This window comes from Bacillus rossius, chromosome 14, assembly GCF_032445375.1.
Source record: "Bacillus rossius redtenbacheri isolate Brsri chromosome 14, Brsri_v3, whole genome shotgun sequence".
Taxonomy (NCBI): Eukaryota; Metazoa; Arthropoda; class Insecta; order Phasmatodea; family Bacillidae; genus Bacillus; species Bacillus rossius.
In genome coordinates, this window is record NC_086341.1 from 38686853 (window position 1) to 38707706 (window position 20854).

At 36.8% G+C, this 20854-nt stretch overlaps 1 protein-coding gene and 1 long non-coding RNA gene across 3 annotated transcripts in view; one reads left to right on the forward strand and one right to left on the reverse strand.

Moving 5' to 3' along the window:
* LOC134538804 (transmembrane protein 164) overlaps positions 1-20854 on the reverse strand; it is a 71230-nt gene that overhangs the window by 43321 nt on the left and 7055 nt on the right. The window lies entirely within an intron of this gene.
* LOC134538806 (uncharacterized) lies at positions 13765-19907 on the forward strand. Its single transcript, XR_010076211.1, has 2 exons — positions 13765-14037; positions 15867-19907. It is a non-coding gene; the product is annotated as an uncharacterized LOC134538806 (long non-coding RNA).

Consider the following 20854-nt stretch of genomic DNA (forward strand, 5'->3'; position numbering starts at 1 on the left):
AAAATAATAAAAAATTAAAAATAAAAACGAAAAAAAATTCAAACATTCTGGCTTGTACTAGAACTCTATCTTTGCTCAACAATGAGAAGTTTACAAGCTAGCAGAATGTTTGAATTTTTTTTCGTTTTTATTTTTTATTTTTTATTATTTTTTTTTTCGTATTTTTATGATATCAAAGAAAACTTGTGGCGGTTTTCTCCGTGTGCTCCTGATTATTCTTGCCAATATTATGATGGTTTTCTCCGTGTGCTCCTGATTATTCTTATCAATATTTTGATGGTTAATCCGTGTGCTTGCGATCATTCCTGCGGTTTCGGTCAAAGGTCAAGGTCACACCCATCCAAGATGGCCGCCGTGACGTCGCAATCCAAGATGGTGGACCGTGAGAAATCTGAGAAGCACTAGCAGGAAGGACGAACTTTTTTCTCCTTGGAGACTATCGAAGCCGACCACCCTTTGCGATCGATAGTGAGCGTTCCGCATCCCACATTAATGAAATAGATATTATTTACCTGCAAGCAACACGTGGCGACATCTGTTGACGACAGCCAGAACTACTTGCATCAATTTGCTTTGCATTAGATAACTTAACTCTCGCTGATGAAATATTTCAAAAACTCTATTTAAGAAATGGTTCCAATTGGAGAAAACTGACAGTTTGTATCTAACATTAGTCACAGAAGCTACCATGGATCGTGGTTTGTTATCTGCAGCTGAATCGGAAGGAAGCTGCTGTAGATACTGTGGCAAGGATTTTGTCATGAGAAGAAATGCTAGACGTCATGAGAAGAATGATTGTGCTAGAAACCCACTACGCAACATGTTAAGCTGTAATCGTTGTAGCAGGTTGTTAACACGAATTGACAGCTTAAAAAGACATGGTAGAACATGTAAAGTCAAGACTACTTACGGCATAGAGGACACCGATGGATCCACTAGACTAAAGAAGAGTGATCTGCATTACGACAATAATTTTCCTTGTCCTGAGCGTGATGGTATTAGCTCACCCGATCGTGAGGAAGAACATAAATTGAAGGATGCTAATGGCTTCGGGAAGACTGAAACTAATGGAAGTATCAACACCGTGAAAAGTGAGAATACATTCAAGCCTATGTTCAGTAGATCCTCCATTCTTTGTAAAAATGATGGACTTCTAAAAAGGAAGCATGAAGACGACGATGAAGACACTTCGACATCAACGATAGCGAATTCATACGGTAATCTGGGTGAAGAGGATGTCTTCTACAGTGATTGTTACAGTGACTCTGAGGCTGTTGACAAAGGCATAGCCTGTGATGAAGCACCTAGAGCTGACAAGATCGAAGAATGTGGCGATGTCATGAGACCGAAACGATGGAAACGTCGTGTTATAATAAATAAATCTGATAATGCTTATTATGATCACTGGGACGATTGTGATATTAACAGTATTTATAATAAACAAGCAAGTAAGATGGTGGTAGAAGAGATTGATTACACATCATGGAAAGATCCAAACATATTGGTTGACCGGCTAAGACTTCTGCATGGCTCGCTTTGTGCAGGAAACTATTCGTGCATCAAAGAAATATCCTTCATACTCAAAGAACTGAGGAAAGCTGGCTACATACAATAATGGCTTCTTTTACTTGTATTTGTGTAATGTTCAGAAGTAATTAAATATTGAAAGTAAATATTTAGTGTTTTTATTTCTTGTATTCTGATTTCCAACTAAGCCTGTGTGTTTCCGCTACTGTATGTGTGATCATTCCGTTTCCTGCGTGTACTGTGTGTATACATTTCGTTTCCTGTGTGTATTGTGTGTACGTTTCGATTCCTGTGTGTACTGTGTGTACGTTCTGTTTCCTGTGTGTACTGTGTGTACGTTCCGTTTCCTGTGTGTACTGTGTGTATACGTTTACTGTGTGTACGTTTCGTTTCCTGTGTGTACTGTGTGTACGTTTCGTTTCCTGTGTGTACTGTGTGAACGTTCTGTTTCCTGTGTGTACTGTGTGTACGTTTCGTTTCCTGTGTGTACTGTGTGTACGTTCCGTTTCCTGTGTGTACTGTGTGTATACGTTCCGTTTCCTGTGTGTACTGTGTGTACGTTTCGTTTCCTGTGTGTACTGTGTGTACGTTCCGTTTCCTGCGTGTACTGTGTGTACGTTCCGTTTCCTGTGTGTACTGTGTGTATACATTCCGTTTCCTGTGTGTACTGTGTGTACATTCCGTTTCCTGTGTGTACTGTGTGTATACGTTCCGTTTCCTGTGTGTACTGTGTGTACGTTCCGTTTCCTGTGTGTACTGTGTGTACGTTCCGTTTCCTGTGTGTACTGTGTGATCATTACATTTATTGCGTGTAAATTGCATGTATTGTGCGTACATTGCGTACATTACGTGTTGGAGCTGATGGAGCTGTTGGAGCACTTGCAGCTAATGGTCAATTGAAGCATAGGAGCAAAATGAAGATGGATCTGATGACGTGAATTGTAGCTCTTGGAGCCTGGCGTATATTGGAGAGATCGAATATTTTTTTATCAAATGATCCTCTTTTTTAATTTGTAGATTTGACTCTAGTAATATTGTAAATGGATCTTAATTTGACTAGCGTATTATTCCATACGGTGCATGTATATAAGCGAGTCCTAGACAGCAGGACGCTCAGTTTGTTACTGACGTCGGCGGTGTAAGGATCACCTAGTTTGTTTCTTCTGGTGCATAAGTCGTGTAATTGCCTGTTCTTGAGACCTCGATGGCATCTTTACCGACTTTAACGTCGAACTCGGAGGTTGTACCTTCGTCTACGGGAAGCTTTAAGACAGCTACGACGATGTTGGAGCAGATCCCGTTGGCAACGTCGAAGACAACACTGGAGGAGACTTCGATATGTGCTGTTCCACCATCAGCTGAAGTTTCATCAGCATTGAATACTTCAATTAATGAAGAGCGTACTTCGCATCAGTGCATATACTGTGGCACATCATTTACTATCACCTCAAATGCTCGCAGACATGAAAGAAGCGGATGTTCTAATAATGTTCAAAGAATACAATTTCAGTGCAATAAGTGCAATAAACTAATTTCATGTCTCGATAGCTTACATCGTCATTATAAAAAATGCTCCGAGAAGTATAATGAACATGGTTATTGGTTTGACTCATGTGTTGTACCGGCTAATGAGACTATATAAGTGATATGAACTTCAGTCCGACTCTGGCTGCGGTGATGAACGGATCGGATAGACATTTAAAGTCATGTCAAAGGCTTAGTCCGTACAATAAGAAGACTGTTTGAATCGAGAAATCCACAAGACTTTAGTACTTTGTCTGTTTTTTTTGTACTTGTAGTAGTGTAGTATGTATGTAATAAAAGTTTTTTTTTAAAAGAACTTGCGGTGTTTTTATTTTCTCAAACTTGTCGCTTTTGTGGTATTTTTTAAAATTAAAGTTGTTTGGTATCTATCAGGGGTCGAACCAAGGACGGGAATCGATCTAATCAATCATTACTTTAATGAGTGAATTATTTAATGAATTTTGGAACTTTTCCCGAATTTCTAGCTAAATAATTACGGATTTTCAAGATGGCATCCAAATTTCAAGATGGCGTGTGTCACAGCAATAACAAATGATTACTGCACTGTAGTGGGTTAGAATAAAATTATCCAGATGGAAATGTACTCTATAATACAAGTACACACACAAGATGGCGTACTCCAGCAGGTGGTAGCTCCTGGTAGTATGTACTAAACATAAAATGTCGGATCCATGATGGTCGACAAGGACAAAGTCAAATTTCAAGGTCAAGGTCAAGGTCAAATTTCAAGGTCAAGGTCAAATTTCAAGGTCAAGGTTCAAGGTCAATGATCAATGTCAACAGTTGAGGACAAAAGTATGGTGACCAGATAATTATACTACATGGTATCGGCACTCTAGCAGATGAAAACAAGATGGTGGTCTCCAGAGGATGAAGACAAGATGGCGGACATGATGTCATAGCAGTTGACGATATATACCTTGGTACTGGTGGTGGTAGATCAGTCTAGGTAGCTTTCATGGAGGAAGGATCGACCGTTTACTCTCGTCGGGAATCGAACCAAGGACGTACATCGATATAATCAAACAGAATTCAAATACGTTAATTTTTTGATGAATTTTGGAATTTTTTTCATTAAAATCGGATAATAAATAAATATTTTCAAGATGGCGTCCAAATTTCAAGATGGCGGACATGACGTCATACTAGGTGAAGATATGTATACTTTGACATAAGTGGTGGGGGTCAGTATGCCAGCAGCCACTGTGAGGGAAGGATCGGTCGCCATTTTTAATTTTTTTGCACCCGTCGGGTTCGAACCGAGGACTCCGAGCTCCGTGTCGTAAATGTTTGTTTTTTAAAAAAAATATATTAAAATTTTATTATTTAATTTTTTTTATAATTTTAAAAAAAATTTCACTAAAATCGGATAATAAATAAAGATTTTAAAGATGGCGGCCGTAACGGAAATTGCAACGGTGACGTCATCATCCAATATGGCGGAAAACAAAATGTCGGAATGTTCGAGAAAACAAAATGACGTCATCCAAAATGTCGGATCCATGATGGCGGATCCAAAATGGCCGCCGTGATCTACTTGTCCCGTAACGCTGTGTCCCGTTACGTTTTGTCCCGTTACGTTTTGTCCCGTTACGTTTTGTCCCGTTATGCTGCATCCAAGATGGCTGCCGTGATGTCACAATCCAATATGGCTGACACCGCCACCACAACCACGCGCCGGCGCCAGCCGCAGAACATACATTCGTATACTACTTATGTCTCTTTCAATGGCTAACAGAGCCAAAGAAGAGAGCCTTTTTTTGTCCTGAAGAATTCCTGCAATATGTTTTTAACCGTCTCAAACATGAAAAGGATCGTTCACAAGAAGCCGAGTTCATAGGTATGGTAAGATACAAACGAAACAACTCGAAAATTAATGGAAAAATGTGTTTCACATTATTTCCTACACATGCAGATGCAACCACTCTTTCTTCAATGCACTTGTTCTTAATAATTTCCATTTTATAAAAACACTGTAGTCCTGCCACGAGGCATTCCTTGTCTAGGTTGTAGTAGTTGCAAACAACATTTACACTAGAGGCGTTAATTTTATTTTCACCTAGAATGTTACTCAGGTGATTTAGGACATCTAAATTGTTTTCATCCAGCCGGTCTCGTATTTCTTGGACAAGAATGTCAAGAAGAGGGAAATGTATCGTAATTTCTTAAAACTGTTCCACAGTTTCAAAGGGAGTTTTACTACCACCATCTATTTTTCGTGGTATTCTGCCTTTTCTTGGTAACTGTGCTGGCTGGAAACCATACTGTTCGGCTACCTCAGTGCAGTGATTGAACAGTTGAGTGAAAAAGGCATCTGTCCTAAAAGAAAGCAAAACATCAATAGTGCTGTTCGCCACACTTTTTACTGTTTCATAGCTCACACTACCACTTTGAAGGGAGTTAGATAGGATGCTGCACTGAGAAAGAACTCTTCTTAACAACAAAAGATCAAACATAAAATTGAAATCTTCCATGCATTTAAGTAGGGCACTGGCCTCGCCACCAAAGGTATGATCAGTTGCTGCGATTTCGCTCAAAGCTGTCAATGCAGTTTCAAAATTGTCAAGTAATGAACGTACAGCTTCAACACGACAGGACCATCTGGTGTCACTCAGAGACTTCAATGTTTTTGTTCCACCATTGAAAACTCTTGTGCTTTTGCGAATTTTTTCAAAAATTGTGCCTGATTTTTCGATGAAGTTGTACAAAGTTTGTACAGTGGAAAAAGTATTCCTTATTGATGTTACCCCTGTGCAACAGCTTACAATGCAGAAATTTAAAATGTGTGCATTGCAGTAAATGTACATTGGCAAAGGGTTTTCTTTCTGGATTCTTGCCGCAACTCCTTTCTATGGCCCTCGCATATTCGATGCTCCATCGTAGCATTGAGCTCGTATGTTTTGTACTTCCAAATTTAATGAAGTTAAAACATCCTTCAATAGATGTGCTAACGATTCACCATAAGTTTTTTCTGTATAGTAAAATCATACAAACAATTCATGAACCTCTAGATTGTCGTTCACATATCTTAACACAACAGCTACTTGCTGTAGTCTGGAAATATCTTGTGTTTCATCAGCAATCAAGGCAAATATTTTTGCCTGTCTTATTTTATCAGTGATTTGAGTCTTTATTTGCTCTCCCATAATGGTTAGCAGTTCATTCTGAAATTTTCCATCTGTGTACTGGAAGTTTTTGTGTCGATCAGTGAAGAATTATTTTATTAATGTGCTGACTTTGCTGCGAAGCTCCATCAACTCCAAAAAATTCCCTTCATTTTTTGAAGCAGTGGTCTCATCGTGACCTCTTAAGGCAATTGCCTGCCTTCCACAAAATATCAAGGTTTCGCACACTACTTGTAGGTACAGTCTGTTTTCTTGAACGTCTTTGGAATATTTATCAATCACCCTTTCGGCAATGCTTCCATCTTTTTCGGCCTGCTGACATGAAGCAAATTTCACTTTGTTTCTGATATGTGTGTTACTCTTCTGATGGTTCTCGAAAGCTGTAGTAGCCTTCTTCCACTTGCAAAATCCGGTGACTGTAAAAGCATCTTCAGCTGTTGTTACCATTTCTGATTGGTGAAATAGTCGGCATATGAAACAGTAGACTTTGTCGTTCAGTGGGCTATACTCCAGCCAAGTATATGTTTTGTAGCATTCAGCCCTAAATTTCCGACCAACCGTAACAGGAAATTTTAACTTGTCCGGCTGAAATGGACCCTCTTTGAAGTATTTCATAGCTAGAGATGGATGATGACAGGGATCACGTTCGTTTCTGAGTAATTGGTCAGGCACACAAGAGTCGTCTTTAGTACAAAAAGCGGAAACATCTCGTTTGAAAACAGATCAGCCCTAGATGAAGAAGCACGGTCACTCAAGTGAGAGCAAGGAGCGGGTAGTTGATGAGAAGACGAATCAGATGCCTCATCCTCTTCTTGCTGACAGCTCTCATTTCGCTTCTTCTTACTGGGTGGTCCAAAAAAAGACAGTAGTGAACTCTGTCCTTTTAGTTGAGCCTTGAAATATAAACACGCCGACTTAACATAACATAAAAAAATTACATAAAAATACTATATGTGAAAATATAGTACAAGCATAAATTCAGTGGTTTTGTGATTCTGTCAAAAACTTTTGGTTATTATGGCAGTATGAAAGTACAAAACAAAAAAAAATTAAGTACCATCGATGCGGGTGACTTTGTACCACTTAAGGCATGTTTACATGTATTTATAGAACCTAATTTATTTAAAACTTATTTATTAAATACGTGTATGGAAGTATTTTTAATGTGCTTTCTTTAGCAATATAGAACTTAATTTTCTGTGTAGTTTTAGAAAATTAAAAAATAGTAATGTTGTGGTACAAAGTCACCTACATGTGTTGGGTGACTTTGTACCGTGTTGGTAATTGTCGCATAAATAGTGTTGTATTGAGAACAGTTGTACAGCAGGTGAATTTGTTCCACTTTAAATATTAACTCCACACACAATATTAATGTTTTGGTTTAATTTGACTTCAATTATATTAACAAATTACATACTAAAACATTGAGAGCAAACTAAAAATGTCTTGAATAGGTGTTAAAACTTTTTTTTTTTAGTTTAACACTACACAGACCAATGCTGGCTCAAAATTAAGTTTTCGATGGAAAAAAGGCCTCTTTTTGATACTTGCCGCACACAAGACATGTTCACACGATCAATCACTGCACTAATGTCATAAAATATTTCGTCTTTATCTTCAGGCCATTTCCAATATCCTTGCCCTGCCCTTTTCATACAAGAGACTTTAAGTTCTTTCTTTTGCCTGTTTATCTCAGTGATCCTCCCTGGATAAAATGTCCCTTCATAGTCTACAACAACAAATTCATTTACACTGTAGAGATCACCCTTAGATTGTGTTTTATTTTTCAAAGTTTGGATTGAACTGCTGGAACATGGCTGTTCTGTGAAGCTGTCAAACTCTTCAGCAGATTCATCAGGTGTATCATCAAATATGAGTTCACAGTTACCTGCTTCAGAGTCTGAACTAGAACTGTCCTGAGTATGACTTGCCTTTCTTGGTGCAAATTTCTTTCTTAAACACTTTCCTTTCACACTTTTGGAGGACTTCTTCTTCAGTGCAGATTCTTCCAGATATTGTGCCACCTCCTCACTGCTAATACTTTTCCCAGGTTCTACTGGAAGTCGTTTCCGTGAAGTAGACTTCGGCGATGTGAAATTCTCAGTGATGTGTTTAATGTATTCTTGAAAAGCTTGTCCAACACCATCAGAAATATTCAGGTCATTTAGTCCAAACTCCGGTAGGCTACCAATGGGCTGCCGACGATCCGTGGGGTAAATTCCAGTTTTCCTGAAACCAGCACGTACATTATCTGATGCTTTTGGAGCATTTGCTTTAAGCAACTCATGCAACAACTCAGGAAATGCTTGCTTTGTTACAGTAGTGTACTTCTTTCCTTCCTTGGTTTGTTTCCATGAGTGAAGAAGCTTTCTCCAATGGCTTTTTAATGGACTGAAAAAGGAAACATCAAAAGGTTGTAGTATATGTGTGCTATTGGGAGGTAGGCAGATAAATTTTGTTTTGACTTTGTCACATTGCCGCAAAACATACAAACTGATGTGTGATGTAAGGTTATCACATATTATAACTTTCTGTCCATCTTTCTTTTTTAACTCTGGGTAGAGAACAGTGTCAAACCAATTTTCAAAGGTGGCTTGTTCAAACCAACCACTCTTTGAAGCAGCATATCTGGTTCCGGGTGGGCCACCTTGAGTCCATGTTACCAAAGGTTGAGTTCCTTTATACACTACATATGGTGGTAGCACTTCTCCATTAGCAGTACCACAAAACATTACTGAATAGTTAACTTTACTGCTGTTCACAACCAACTGTGGATGTTTACTTTTTCTTGAAAAGATAACCTTCTTTTTTCTTGGATCATCATTGATGCCAGTCTCATCAAAGTTGAAAATATTTTCAGGTGGTACTCCATCCAGTTCCTGTTCCAAATGATCAAAAAAGTCTATTACAATTTTCTCTGTTACATTAGCACGTTTCTTGCTGATGTTGTGTGCAAAACGTTCACGCAATTCCTTGTCATGTCGTTTTAAAAACAGGTTACACCACTCACGGCCGGGATAGTTGTTTTTAAAGCACTTGATATTCTTCTTTTTCTTATCCAAGTAACTCTTGACAATGAAACGAAAATCAGTCTTAGTTATTGGAAAGCCCAAATTTGCTACACACGAAATATGTTGGACAAACTCTTTTTCTTCATCATCAGAAAAAACCTTCTGACCGCCAATTTTGCCACTGTGTAAACCTTTGGTCTTGTTTCGTATAGTCTGCCTAGGTATGTTGTAATGTGCAGAAGCTTTCCTTTCTGACATCTTTCCTGTTGCAATGTCTGTAAGGCATGCTTCCAACTTTTCATCTGAATATCTTCTGTAAGCCCTTGAGTCAGGGTGTGGCACATATTTATTGGGCATTTTGTGGATTTATATATCTGAAAACAGATTAAATCTGCTGTACTTAAATGTAATAACCTACTTGTTATTTAACCTACATACACAAAAAGAATATTAAACCAAAATATTAATGCCAGGGTGGATTTGTACCTGTGTGGATGACTTTGTACCACGTGGTACAAAGCCACCCTTGCTGAAACATAACCTTAAAATAAAATATTTTGAAGAAACAGTTCGATAAAACATTCTGGAAGTGGCTAAATACATACCTGGTGGTAGAATATCAAAGGAGCCAGTTTTAAAATCGTAAGTCTTTTATGTTTTTGTACAACACTTCACAACACTAACAAAAACAATGAAAATATTGACCATCATGCATAGCAGCCATTTTGAAAACACATGTATGATGCAGAGTAGTATGCAATGTTGTCATATTGCAGCACCAACTGTGCAAATTTTAACTATCGTGAAGGACAATTTTTTTTTTTGTTTAATGGTTATTAAATATTATTTGATAAAATGCTCAATGGCACAAAGTCATCCTCACAGGACAAAGTCACCCGCATCGACTGTATAGGGTTAGGAGGGGTAGTAACGAGACATGGGAAATACGAGGGAAAGTGATAAATAGTGCACTTTGTTCCCCCCCACCCCCCGGCTGGTCCGAAATAATTTTAATGTGTATTACATATAAATGTTATGACGTACTGTTGACACATACCACAAATGGTTTTTTTTTTTTTTTTTTTTTGCAATTCACATTCACTGTTTTGACCCGTGTCACAGAATAAACAAGTAACAGAAGCGACATGGTGTGGTTTTTAACGAACTCGTTTATTTCTTTGTTGCCATGGCACCAAAGATGGATTACACTGAATGTGGATGTTATGTTATACTAAAAATTTTACTTATTTCAAGTTTTTTGAGGAAACATTTACCAAGTAAGTATTACGACGCATACAATTTTCAAATGAATTATTTCGGGATAGATATATTACAGAACTTGTGGGCGGCCGTGTTTACATTTAATTTCTGCACGCCCCGAGAGCTAGTACAAAAACTACAATGAAAAATCTGTCTAATGTCACTTCTGTTAGCTTTACTTATTCTGTTCCCGTATCCCATTATTACCCACAGACAGAGAACCTTTATGTGTGCGTACATACACAGAAAGGTTCTCTGTGTGGGTAACTTCGTAACTCATCTCCCATGATTAAGTAAGTTATTGTTTATTTTTATATAGTCGTTTTAGAAGTTAAACTAAAATTATAGCTCATAAAATCATTTACAGCAGTTGGTTTACTACGTTGAGTATTAATTTTACGTGAGACGTAATACAATAATTGTAAGAAGTTTTGTTTTATGTATACGAAATTTATTATTTTTACTGCTATGTTGCTATCTATCGGTGACATTGTAACTAACAACGAACTTGGAACGAGTGTAATTCACTCACAGTGATTCTGCATAAAAATAAAAATACAATATAGATTTAAGATTACTCACATAATGTGAATAATCTTAAATCTCACATAAAATATAAATCTCTGTTATTTACCATCCCAGCTCAAACATACACAAGTAATGTAAGATAACTTCGAAACATCGATTTACTCACTTCTCACTTCACAAACTTATTATACCTACACTGATTTCTGATTCCATAGACTAGACAAAATAATATACTGATTTTGACACAATTTGGACAGTGAAAACCTGAAAATACCTCTGCTTTGCAGTGCTGCTATCTATCGAATGGTGTGAAAGCATAATCCACAATACTATGATAGATGGCAGTACCTACCATGATATAGGTGCGCCGTGCGCCAGCGCTAAAGAAAAGTAACTATCAACACCTGCAAAAAAGGTTTTTTTTCTCTAAAATTTTTGGGGTGGCAAGTGCCCCCCCTTGCCACCCCCAAATCCCGCCTATGAATGTTACACATCTCTGGCGAGTAGTACTCTCAAATACTAGCTCACTTTTTTTTTCCTTCGTTCAAACGCATCACACTCGTGTGATGAGGATCATGGCATCGATCCAAAAAATTCAGCATGACTCAGCTTTACAAGCACCGAGTCGAAATCCAAAGTAATTCGGAGCCCCAATGTGATCCTGGAGATCCCATTGCTCGAAGCTCGTGTGCAAGAGTTGTGTTATGTACGACCATGTACAATCAAGTCGAACCCACGGCAATGAAGATGGCACGACGAAAACTGGTGCGTTTGCACTGAAGATCGATTTCTTAGTAGCCAGCGCATCACGTGAACGACGGCCGACAACGCTAAGATCGATTTCTTGGTAGCCAGCGCATCACGTGAACGACGGCCGACAACGCTAAGATCGATTTCTTGGTAGCCAGTGCATCACGTGAACGACGGCCGACAACGCTAAATTCGATTTCTTGGTAGCCAGCGCATCACGTGAACGACGGCCATCAACTCTAAGCTATTTACTACCAGAGTTCGATAAACACACAAACATACCACACAAACTGAGGTACACTCAATCTTCACAATTTTATGAGTATCGATAGGCTAGATAAATTAAAACAGATTTTTCTGAATCTGTTCTACAAAGACACGGAAATATAAAAACCGGCTACTAATGAGATTGAACCTCGCGGTTACTAACAATTAATTTAATTGAAAAATAAAAATAAATACAATATCCAGGAACAAAATATAATTTACATGTATCATAAATATACACTACAAAGTATTACAGAAACCTAGTTTACTTGTATTTGAAACAATTTTTCACGTATTTTAAAACATAAACAAACATGGCTTCCACCGCTGCCAAAATTATTCGGCTACTATTGGTCGCAAGAAATAACGTAAACGGAATTTACGTCTTAAGTTGTTTCAGTTTGATTATTAGTTAAATGTTTTCTACAAAATACCTTAATTTGCGTGTACGCTACTTAACAAACGTTGCCCCTGATTCCAGGCAGCTGTTCCAAACCGAGTATTGCACATCTGCCGGGCATCGAAGTATTTTGTGCTACAATTTATTTTAGTTTCTCGTTAAAACGGTGGTTTATAGAGTCATACAAAGTAAAATTTTTAGATAATTTTGACATGCATTTTAAAAACCAACATTATTCCTCCGCGTCACCAATATTTATGGGAAATAACAGCGCTATCCTTAATCATTTCCATTAAATATTTTTACTTCAGCGACAAGATTTGCTGGTTTTCTATAACTTTATTCAATTAGACATTACCCAGATGCTTGTGTTTCATCATAAATAATTTATTACTTAAAAAAATAATGATCGGTTCAACTGCATCTTTACATGTGTATACCAGTTTTGGGAAGCAAGCTTATGACGTATTACGTTTTCAACTTGTTTGTACGTGATGTCCTGTTTGTATGTGTATGTGTGAGTATATAGTGAAAGTTACACAACTGAAAAAAAAATCACGTTAAGTGTGATTATGAAAATAACATGGAATTGGGCGAAATCCCTTAAACGTAGTGGGGAAAACTTAAAATCATCATAAAAACCAGATCCAGCCAGTTTCATACATCATTCTTAATACAATAACAGTACAAACAGAGCACCCAATCTAAGGAAAATAATTTCACTGCCAAATATTTACCCTCTTTACCCGCATGAAGTTTAAATAATATGATTACAAGTGGGGAAAACGGGATCATAAGGATAAGCCAATTATTATTTTTTTTGTTTTATTTGCTACTAATATTTACATTACTAATTAAATCACCACACTTAATGTTTGTTCACGAATCACTAAAGTATCTGTCAAGTCCACAGTTCGCAATCCTCACTGGAGCTAGACTCAGCAGTGGTTCGCCCATTACCACGCACCTAGCCACACCCACACACAGTCTCCTTCCCGCCACTCGGTCACACACGCGTGGCATTTGCGCCGAACTTGCTTGTTGGAACTCCCGCGGAGGCCGGCGTCGCCGCTTTTATATCCGTCGGCTGTCTTTCTGGAACTGACTGGGGTGGCTGTGACGTGTCGCGTCATCCCGGGCCTTACCCGGCGCTCGAAGCATCCAGAATAGCGGCGCTTGTCCGCGCCACTCCACGCGGTGGCCTCAGTAAGACCGCAGAACTCCCCGGCCGCCGAGGAATGACGCCGCGGGGTGCAGGGGGTAGCTAGGCCGAGCGGCTCTAATCCCAAAGGTAAGCGCGTGTGACGTCAGTGGCCGTGCGGGCCCACCAGGCGCGCGTCGCCCCCCCCCCCCCCCCCCCCCTCCTTCCCTTGCTGGCCACGTAAAATTATTTCTTTCGAAACTGCTCACGAGAACGATCACAATTGCATACAACAAGTTTTCAAAAAATTTCCCGTCTGCTTGCTCATACTTGGTGGCACGCTCATGTACTGCATGTGTGGCCGCTTCACGTGGCTGCACTGACAGTCTTTGCTTGCTGTTGCAGCATGCGCGATACTACAAGTGCAGACGTTTGGTGAACAGAGTCCTTACGAAAACTGTCATAGACAGGCCTCGATTTTAGGTAGCTAGAGCTCTGGGCTCCTTTCATATATGTACACATGTATGTTAAAATGTTCCATTTTAGAGAAAAATCAACCTTTACCCTATGCATAAGCATTGCTTTCGATATTGTCACTGAATTGTAAGGTATGGTGAACCTCTAAGTACTGTGTGTGATATCTCAGAAATTAACGAAAACATTTTGCCTTAATGCATTGCTTAAGTAGAATTTAGTAAAAATAATTTTGTGGTGATTTTCAATCTTATGTTCTGGTGGATAAGATCTACAAATGATTATTTCATAGGCATTGCCTGATGAATTTTAGTATCCCCCTTTTTCTTAATCATACCCTTCATCAATGCTTACTCCTTTTTAATCCTTAACAGAGTCCAAGGGTCCAAGTTCAATAAAAAGTTGTATTTAAAGCAATTTTTGGCCTAAGGGCATAATAATTTATGTGTGGGCTAAAAAAAAAGTGATATCTGGTATAATGTTAATTTGCAAGTGGGACCATTGCCTTCACGAGCATATATTACAATTTTCAAGAAATACGGAACTTTGTGTAACAGTGCATTAGGTCATGACGTTATGTGTCAAATAATTTCAATTACACATAATTTTTTGCAATTTCATAAAAATGTTTGACACTTTATTTTTCTACATTTTAAGGATAGTGGTTTCTTGAAATTAATTCTTTTAACACCAATATTTAAACAGTATGTTATATACTTTAAATTCACTTTACAACATTGAAATTTTTATAAATAACTACATGATGGCAGTTACCGTACATCTAAAAAACGAAAATAACATGTGAACTGCAACTTTCATGGTGATGGTGATGATGATGATGACTTAAACATTTTAAAGACAACCTGAAACTAAGATTTTGATGAAGGTTTTGCTAATTTATATTAGCATGTTTTGATATTCTTTCCTGATAAATTATCCTGGGGTCAGTTTTATAAATGCTTAAGATCGAAATTTTCAATATAATCACACCATTTTACAACACAATAAAACCTTCGAAAGGTTTTTCAAATACAAAATAATGAATTGAAATTGAATATGACCAGCACATTAAGTTACAGGAAAACCAAAATTTCATATTATTTTTCCCATTAATGTCCATATTTATAACATTACACTGGAAAAACTAAAATAAATAAAAATGAAAAGCACCATCACGGGGCCCGGATGGGTGCACGGTCGTTGGGCGATTGCCCGGCTTGAACTGCCCTATAGCCGCCCCTGTAGGCTTCGTCCAACCATTCAATTTACATTACATGGCTCAGATTAAGGAAAAAAAGCTGGTTTAAAAAAACTGTTTTTTTTTTTTTGTTTAAACCAAGTTTTTTTACTTTTAAAGTATGTAATTTTTTTTTACGTTAAGTTATTTTGGTTCTCAGCATGTTCAAATGCCATTGAACCACGCTTGAGAAAAGTGGCTTTCAAATGTTATGTTTAAACCAAAACTCGTGATGAATAAAAAAAATTTATAATGGTCTCATCTTCCTGCATTACATTTCATGAATGGTGAATTTCCAACTCAAAGTTAGCTTTCTCAAATTCAATAAATGCAAAAAAAAAAGTTTCAAAACCTTCCTACTCCCACACTTACCCCAGCTGTTAAGTTTAACATGTTAAAGATTATTCAAATAGGATTGTATGCAAAAACAAAATGTAAGTAGGTATGCAAAAACAATAGTGCTACACATGAGTGCTGGCTAATGCTGTGTATTAGGTATATTGAAAGTACATAACATTGGTAGTTACATATCTACTGGCACTCTTGTCTTGAAAAAAATTCCTTCATTCCTCGCCATTCTAATGTTTTTTTTTTTTTTCAGATATACGTATGTACATTCGTAGGTAGAAATCTCAACATTACACATTTTCAAGTGGCCAAGACATTGGAAATGGGCATTCCCACTCTAAATGTAGTCATGAATCATGGGACAATTTTACAGAAAATTGGCAGTGTCTGTTTACAGAAAGAAAAAAAGCTGGAATAACCAAAAAGTTGAAAAATTGTTTGCTTGGTTATGCAAAATTTGAGATCTCAGTGTACCTACCCATATGTGGTTTTAACAATTTGTTTACATAGAGTCCACTAGTAACAAAGTTCAAGTGCTGACAAGTGCAAATTGATATTTCCTGTTTATAACATTTTCCTGCTTTTTTTTTTTCCTTACGCCCCCTTGAAAATTTTTATAACAGGGTTCAATTGTATTTAAAGCATTCAGTAATTTCATACAAATCTAGAATATTCTCAATAAGAATGACCTCAATATTAGCCCGGTAGAAGTTGGTAGGTTCTTTGCTGTGCCACCAGTGAAAATTCTCATGAAAATTACATACCCATTTACTGCTATCAAGCTCAGATTAAAAAAATAAAATTAAAAAAATAAAATAAATCTTCTTGATTGAAGTTTGCAATTCTCAACAAAAAAAAATTCATAAAAATGATTTTGGTAATATTTTAGAAGAGTTATAAAAATTTCAAATGGGCTTCGATATTGTGAGTACCAAAAGAAAAATTATTTTTTTTTATTTGCAAGCTAATTTCAATTAGGTACTCTTTGATTAAGGCTGGGTTGTATCACAAATTGTTTCAAACATTTACAAAAAATATTTGTAATGTTTAGAATGTTTACAATAAATTTTGATGGATTGAATAATGTACTTACAAGTTAGTTTTTATGTCCTTTAACCCATATTTCCTCACCAGTTGAGCTAATGGTTGGAGTTAAAATGTTTCCACAAATATTTTGTTATCACACTTACATAGGAGGTACAATAACTTAAAACGAATGGATTTATATTCATTCTAAGGTAATTATTATAGTAATTTTTAAGTTTTTTGAAAACCTGTCCCGTTTGTCAAAATTTTGCACACTAACAAACCTACCAAAATGTTTCATTCTTATAAATTATTTATATTGGCCTGAAATAATTCAACAAAATAACTGCAGTATTCTTGACCATAAAAATAATATAGTATGCGTACAAAAACAAATATTTATGGATAGTTATTAAAGTATAAGGTAAATATCTAGGAGAATGGCGCAAATTAAAAGGCAGTTTTTTACTTCCTTTAAGTGCTGTTTTTCCTACATATACGAGCACTACAAGCATTCTTTGATTTTCCCCAGGAAAGGTCATTGTTATATTCACACTGGTTCCTGAAATACTTGGTAGTGCGAAAGGGGATGAAGTCCAGCAAAATAGTGTCGTAACAGTAATTAAAAACAAGACGAACATCAATTTGAAAATTATTAAAATTGCTGCAACAAAACAATTTGAAAATATTAAACAACATTCATTAGAATTTATGGTTTTTAAATTACTAAATAAAGTGTGTGCCAATTTCAACACCGTTCTAGTGTGTGGAATTTTCTATAATCAAGTCAAAATTTAAAACACAATTTTGGGCGGAATTTTTTTTTTTTTTTAAGACATTTTCATGGTATTTTTGATGTAGCTGATTCAAGTAAGCAACTAACTGTTCACTTTGTTTTAAAACCTCAATGAGTGCAAAACTCAGAATATTAACCTTTCACCTAATCTAGGGAATTAAATGTTTCACCCAATTGTCAGTACCAATGAAAACATTGTCCTCAAAAATACAATCGTCTTCCTACTAACAATACAAATTCTAAATCTGTGTGTTACCAATCAGTTCCTTAACGACTAACAAATTTGCATGAAATTTAGTATATAGATACTTAGGTATAGGGATATTATCTAAGATAATTTTCATTCTAGAAGTGGGATTGTAACAAAACAATTTCTAAATTTCTAAACAATTGCAATTTCAAAAGAAATATTTTAGCATATTCAATAGGTGTACATCCTGCAATAACAAGATATTTATTCCAAAAAAATTTAAGTACCTGCCTACAGTTACAGTACAGTAGTATCTCAAGTCGACTTAGCTTTTTATAAATTAAACTTTTTTCATTTGGACTTTGTTGATTTTTCTTTACGGATAGTTTGTTCTATTAAGCATCTGATGCTCTCTGTTTAGCCTCAGATTTTTTTGTACTTCGTTTGTTTTGTATTTTATTGGTTAGGTTTTGGCTGTAGTATCTCAATTCTACTTAGACATTTGTATCACGAATTTTATTATATTTGTGTGATTTGGTTTTTATGTATTTATTTTTCAGAATTATGACTGGCAAGCTTAAGATAAACGTTTCGCAAAGCTCAACCAAAGCTGGAGTTACGAAGGTAGTTAGATGACTCGAAACACCGCCTCGAGCGGCACTGCGGCAAATGGAGCAGGTTAGGTAGAGCATCAGGCGGACGCCAGAGCTGCTGAAATTCCGAAGCAGTCGCAAGAGAGGAGACAGCATAACGCCGAATATATTGCGTGTCTGTGTGCTGCTGAAACACGACGTCAACGGCACACCAAGAATATTGCGCCTCAGCGTGCTGCTGAGACACCAGCGCAGTCTGATGCTCAAGATAAACAGAACGCAGAGAATATGGGATCTCGGAGACAGTAGTACAGGTGGATCACGCCGAATCGCATCTGCTCAGATACGAGCCGAGTAACGACAAATATTTTCAAGAAACACTCGACTATGACAAAATCTTAAATTCCAGTCATCACAGGCTCATAAAAATTAATAAGACTCTAAACAGTACACGTAAACTTTGTTGGTCATTAATATGGAAGAGAAAGATGGCGGGAATGAGTTGCTCAGGGGCCAAAGAAGGTTATTCCTCTATTAAAAGAGCCTGTAGAACCATTCAAGAAACTAATTTCTTCAGAGACAATGAGTCATGGATTTTCCTCAATCAGATCAGAAAATATAATTCATAATTACTTCATAGGATTGTTACGATGCCAGGATTTTCACCCATGTTTACTGTGAGGGGGCAAGTCTACCACACAATAGGATCATTATTATCAACCTCAATTGGCCAGCCACGAGGAAGCCAAAACAGATAGATGTTGTCAAACTATTCAGGGGGTTGAAAAGGAATACTGTGCAAAAAATACAGTGTGTGCTTCAAGACAATTATTTATATAATACTTCTATTGACTAAAGTATTTCAATCCATACACGGAGACCTGATTCACGACAATTCATTCTGAGGCCGCGTTCGTGCATGTTCGGTTTTGTTTCTTCTCAGTTTTTTATCCGTGTACCTAAAACCAACACGTAGAGGATTTGAAAAGATTCCATTCATAGGGTATTTGTTAGAGTTTTATTTCGATTGGTTAAAACATTGGTAGTTTCTTAGAAAAGTTACATTTCTGAATCTTAAAAAAAAAAAATTACAATGGAACTAGGCCTACTTTTAAAACTGCTCTCGAGAACATGACCGATGACAGTTGCAAAGTGGTCATACATGCAGACTTTGCGCAGCGCGGACAGTACGCGAGGCTCTACAATGCCCAGAACACCAACGAGATTGCAGTCGTGGTAGCGGAGTCACCACCAGGCGCAATAACATACTGCGCGCCCACGACAATACACTCACCAGGATCGCCGACAGATATCAATACTACGATTCTCTCAAGTATCCTATTATTTATTTAACCAATAATGTATACTAAAACTTAATTGGCTCGTGCGAAGCCAGGTACCATAGCTAGTAAATTAATTAACTATTATGATTTTCCTTTCACATAAGAATTTTTTTAGCACGAAGTCTAATTTTTTAGATATAAACTATAATTGAATTGTTAAATGGCAAAGCTGTTATTGTATTATTTTGTTACCCTAGACAGAATAACTTATCTGTAGCATGTTCATGGAAGGGTATGATCATCATGTTGAATATTTTAACAAGATGTCACTTTAAATGTTGATGCTGAGAGTGGTTAAATTGCTGTGAATATGAGTTATACATATATTAAATCTACTTTTTTTTTAGTTTTGGTGATTGTTTCATTTCATCAATTTAGATTTTCTGGCGGTAAAATTCTAACATCATGGCTTTTCAGTAAATAAAATAAAATTCCTAAAATGGTATTTTTCACTACTAAAAGTTCCTCTCCTCTATTTACCTTTAAATCAACATTTCCCAATTTCTACTGGTTTTAGAAAATTACTTTGTACTGATTACACTAGGCAGCCTGTGCAAGTGTGCGGTAGTCGCCATTGTGCTTTAGTGTAGCAACTTGGGAAATCGAAGATTCACACCAGTCCATTCCGAATTTCAGAGAAGTTTGCAGCTCACTCGTGCAACTTCAGTAGCACATATTATAGGATTTAAATGTGTGGGATAGCTGTTGATATTGTCTTTCATAGACTGAAGTGACAGAGAAATAAAGAGAATCATCGAGCTACATTAAATATACTTAAAAATAGTGTGGATGGTTGATTAGGTTATGTTAGTTAAAAATATATATTGTGAAATCTTGTGAATGGTTGGTTAGGTTAAGATTGCTACAATATAAATACTATAAAAAAAATCTACGTATACTAACCTAACTACTTTAGACTTTTATAAAAGCAGCTAACATAACGAACCGTCCACAATATTTTTAAGTATTTTTAATGAAGTTACTACTAACAATTTGTATTTTTTTTAAGATTCAGAAATGTAGCTTTCCTAAGAAATTACCAATGTTTTAACCAATCAACATAAAACTTCTAACAAATTCCCTGTGAATGTAATCAACAATTAAAATCTTCAAAGTGTTGGTTTTAGGTACACAGAGAAAAAACTGAGAAGAAATAAAACCGAACATTTACGAACGCGGCCTCAGAAAAACTGTCGTGAATCAGGTCTCCATGTATGAATTGAAATACTTTAGTGAAAACAGTTAGCTCATACTACACTCTATAGCACATAACAATTCAGCACTCTGCACCTC